This window comes from Mus caroli, chromosome 5, assembly GCF_900094665.2.
Source record: "Mus caroli chromosome 5, CAROLI_EIJ_v1.1, whole genome shotgun sequence".
Lineage (NCBI taxonomy): Eukaryota > Metazoa > Chordata > Mammalia > Rodentia > Muridae > Mus > Mus caroli.
In genome coordinates this window covers 141,933,684-141,938,427 of record NC_034574.1, presented here as the reverse complement: position 1 = coordinate 141,938,427, position 4,744 = coordinate 141,933,684, and the positions used below count along the sequence as shown (strand labels likewise).

Here is a 4,744-nt window from a genome sequence, read left to right as displayed (position 1 = left end):
CGGATGGTTGTGAGCCACCATGTGGTTGCTGGGATTTGAACTCCAGACCTTCGGAAGAGCAGTCGGGTGCTCTTACCCACTGAGCCATCTCACCAGCCCCCCATCTGATTCTTATGTTTGGGTTCTGCATAGGAAATGATGTCATGGAGAATATACTTTTAAAATCTCTTGTTGTAGCTGAGTGTGGTGATGCACTTGGGAGGCAGAGACAGGCGGTCTATGTAGTGGGGCCAGTCTGGTCTACATATTGAGTCTAGCCTGGTTTACATATTGAGCCTAGCCTGGTCTATATAACAAGTTCCAGGACAGCCTGGGCTACATAGATCCTGTCTTTAATAATTTATAAAATAAATACATTAGTTAATAAAACAAAATATAAATACGTGTGGGAAAGTCACTGCTTTAGCTATTGTCTATGAAGTTAAAAAGGATCACTGGCTGTGGAGAGTCCATTGTTATGGTGTGTTATCATCAGAAAACACTGAAGGGTAAAGCTTTCAGTATGGCTAGCGAGCAGGTGGTGCACAGGTTGGGGGGTGAGGAGGTGTGTGTGCATGTGTGTGTGTGTGTGTGTGTGTGTGTGTGCAGTGAACCTCACACATTCTTACAGTCATTTATGGCTGTTCACAGCCTTGGTTCTGTCTGTGCTGTGTTAAGAAAGCCCACATGATCGGGTTCGGCAGACCACACGCGTCCTTAGTCAGAAGGCCACTCGTGGGAGCCACAGCCTGGGACCTATGTCACATGTGAGTGACTGTGCAAGCGGCCTTTCAGTGAGAATTAAGAGGGAAGGAGGAAGGGGCCAGGGAGGGCAGCTCTGCAGGGAGGATCAGGCTACACGAAGTACCTGTTGATGAAGTCCCTGCTGTGGCCTCCGTGATGTCAGGGGACAGGGATGGAGGTGCAGAATGTCCAGGTGTTCCTTCCTGAAGCCTAGAGAGATTAAACGAGGAGATAGGGATGGTGTTCTGCCTGGGTCTGAGCTGGGGCAACCCTGGTCTCAGTGCTTACGTAATCAAACGAGAAGCAGCTCCTTCGGGAGCTTTATCTGCTGGCCCCAGTCACACGTGTTTCTGCTTCCCTAATGGCCCAGTGGCCAGCAGCCTCCTCATTACCCAACAGGAGGGTGTTGACAGCCAGAGGAGCCCTGGGCTTGGGAAATGCTGTGCCAAAGTATAGGGCAGTCATCGTTTGATCCTCAGTCCCACGTCCTGAGCAACGCCTCTACTCGGAATTCACAGCTAAAACCAACAGGCCAGCTCGCCACCATCCTTTCTCAGGATAAGAGAGACAGGCCAGGTGATAGTGTCTGTGGCACATCGCCAGGAGGCCTTCCTGTCTTGGCCAGCCATGTTTATGCCTCTTATTTCGTCATATCCAGCATGGGGTGTCTTCATGGAGTCTGATTGTTATAAAGTATAGCGCTGTGGCAGCAGAGGGGTGTGTGTGTGTGTGTGTGTGTGCGCGCGCGTGCGCGCACACGCGCCTGGTGGGCCTGTGCCAAGGAGTCCCCCGAAGAAATCATGCATGCTATGCAACAGACCTAATACAAAGGAGGTTTATTTGGGGGAAAGGGAGGGAGTGAGGGTCTGGAGGAGAGGTAGAGGCAGACAGAGCCATGCCATGAGGGCAGAGGAGGAGGGGCAGAAAAGGGGGGAGAGAAAGGGGGGAGAATGAACAAACACAAGAACTAGGGTGATGCCACTCCTGGTGGAGGCAGGTCATGGTGGCAGGTGATGACGTACGGCTGTTGCTGGGTCCCTGGGAGGAGCCTAGCACAATGGCCTGTAAGCTAACATTGCCTCGTCTCCATCCACAGGGCAGGGTTTGTAGTATACAGCAGGCACTCAATAAGTACTTGTGCAGGTGGTTGGATCTGAGCAGTTACTTGCTTTCTTCTTGCCATGGAGATAGAAGCACTGCGTGGCCAGGGCAGTGAGCGGCTCATCTTTTGTGGGATCTGAAATCCTACCTTGACGATGGCCCATCATGGAGACCTTTTTTTTGGAGACAGGGCCTTATTATATAGTCCCGGGTGGCCTGCAGCTCCATCCATATGTAGAGCGGGCTGGCCCCAGACTCAAAGGGATCAACTCAACTCTGCTTCTCAAGTGTTGGGATTAAAGTTTCATTCCTCAATACTTGGCCAGAGACATAATTTTTTGATGTTACTATAGGTAGCGTTTTGTTTTGCTTTTTAAATTTCAGTTTTTATTTATTTATTTATTGCTAGTATCATATGTGTGTGTGTATATATATATATATATATATATATATATACATATATGTGTGTGTGTGTGTGTATAATGTATTGTGATCCATTTCCTTGAGGTGTAGGACTGGGCAGAGCTGCTGGCCAGGAAGTGTGAGTCTACTCAGCCTGGCAATCTGAGGCTTGTTGTCAAGGGGCCTGTCCCAGCATGGCTGCTTGCTCCTACAAACCAGTATGGAGGGGCTACAAACAAGATACAGCCCTGTATGGCTGACCTCCCTGCGGGAGTGACACCCAGCCCATCACCTTGCATATTCTCTGGGTTCCAAGGATGCTTCAAGTCATCCAAGTGGGTGTGGTGGACAACCTCTGGCTGTGTCAGGGTCTCTGGGCCCTGTGTGTGTGGTGGCTGGAGTACACAGCCTTACGGGGAGCATGGTGGCTTCAGCTACTCTTCGGAGTTTGGTTGTATAGAAGAATGTGTTCTAGACTCTTGAAGGACTTCTTCTTTGCTGTAGCAAGCAAGGCGACCTTGAAATAGGTTGTCAGGTGACAGGGGTGGGGGAGAGGGACTATGGTGGATCTTGCTTAAGACATAAGCTGAAATGTCTGGATTCAGCTTTTAGGCGTTCTTTAAAAGGCTAGACATGTAGCTCAGCAGTGGGCGTGTGCTGAGCTCATTCCATCCGTCTCCAGCAACACACACACACACACACACACACACAGCTTTCAAAATAGTAGACAGGACCTATGGCCTTCTTCTCAGATGTAGAACAGACTGTCAGGAAGAAGGAAGCAGGTTCAGCTATTTGGGTCTAAAGCATTTGAGGCAGTGGGTCAAGTTCAGATGCCGGGGTGATGTGACCTTATCACATTAGAATAATTAAAGCGAGCAGTCGACACAGCCACTAACCTATGATAACTAGAATTCACTGCTTATGGACACTGTGCTCTCCCACGGGGCAGGTAGCCTCATTCCTTTAGAATTACTCCAGCGTTCCGGGTGGCTTTCCCTCCCTCCACCTGTCCTGTGGGCTGCTTGGATCTTTGATCGGACAGATAAACATTCCGATCTCCAAAGACCTTTCTGTAACTGGACATTTTCTTCCTGTTCCTGCCTCCCAACGTGTCCACTTATTTATATGCATGTTACACAGGAGGAAACCTTGTGGCAGGGACAAATATGACTACTCGTTTTAAAGACGAGGGCCTGAATGAGTATCTCAGATTATAAGCACTTTCCTTCTGGAGCAAGCCTCTGAGATTCTGGCCGCCAGTGAACTGTGACTTGGAATAGACCAGGTAGACTGACCACAAAATGTGGCATTTCCTGTATAGGGATTACTTGTGCATGACCTCGTCTGCCTAGATAATACCCATGGCAACCAGGGGCGTGGGTTCTGTGTGCCTGAGGGCTCTTTGAAAAGACAGAGCCAGAACAGACAGGTTCTGACATTTGTTTATGCAAAGCTACCTTCGCCAATCAGATTAAAACACTGTACAAGAAGGTGCCAAAGCTGGAGCCTATATACGCCCCAGCCACGGAAGTCACCAGTGGCCAGCCTAGACCCCTCGAGATGTGGTTCCTCCCAGCCCTCCAGCTTATTCTCCTTGGCCTCTGACCAGCAGCGTGGTTTCAATTGTCTGTTGCCCCGTGTGCCAACCGCAGCTGCAGGTGTGCGCTGTTTCTACCCAGTACCTGCTGGAAAGTAAGCCTCACCATGTCCCTTATAGTATACGTATGCAGAAATGTGTGATTGGAAATGCCCTACCTCTCACCCCACCCCTAATGCTCTCCCCGTCTCTAAATTATTCCTTTTCCCCACATCTAATCTTTAGAGTTCATGTTGGCTCTTCCAGCATGGGTTAGAGTGAAGCCCCAGAGAAAAATACCTGAAATCCCAGCTGGTCTATTTTTTTTAAGCTGTTGGCTATATTTTTATAAAACCAATAAAAATGGTTCAATATTAATAATTCCACATCGTTCAACTTGATTCTATAGAAAAAGACTATTTCACCCAGCCCATCGTTACAGTGGTTGATAACATTTAAAGTTGTGCAGGTCCTGGGCGTGCCCCGGGGCCTGGTGTAGGGCACACAAACATTTCCCAGTCAGTTGTAGGTGAATTTGTTTCTTTTCGCCTTTAATTTTGGAAATTTCCAGACAGACCCGCACGGAGACAGCGGAAAACATAACAAATCCCATGGACCTAATTACCACCATTTCCTACGTAGACACAAGGTGGGCCGACCTTGCAGGGAGCCTCTTATCTTCTTTATGCCCCTGTGCTGTTTGTTGGTTTCATTAGAGATTTTTCTTCCTCTAATTCAAAGGCATTGTGTGCTCAATATAGGTGGGAAGACAGTAAAAGTTCAGGAAATAAAAGAGCCCTATTATCCTCTAAGAGAGGCTATGGTCTCAGTCACCCTGCCCTGAAATTTTTTCTTTTCTTTCTTTTCTTTCTTTCTTTCTTTCTTTCTTTCTTTCTTTCTTTCTTTCTTTCTTTCTTTCTTTCTTTCTTTCTTTTTTTT

General features: G+C 48.1%; 1 protein-coding gene across 3 annotated transcripts in view; it reads left to right on the top strand.

The window, feature by feature from the left end:
* The window catches only part of Slc7a1 (solute carrier family 7 member 1), a 70,141-nt gene that overhangs the window by 35,073 nt on the left and 30,324 nt on the right, over window positions 1–4,744 (top strand). The window lies entirely within an intron of this gene.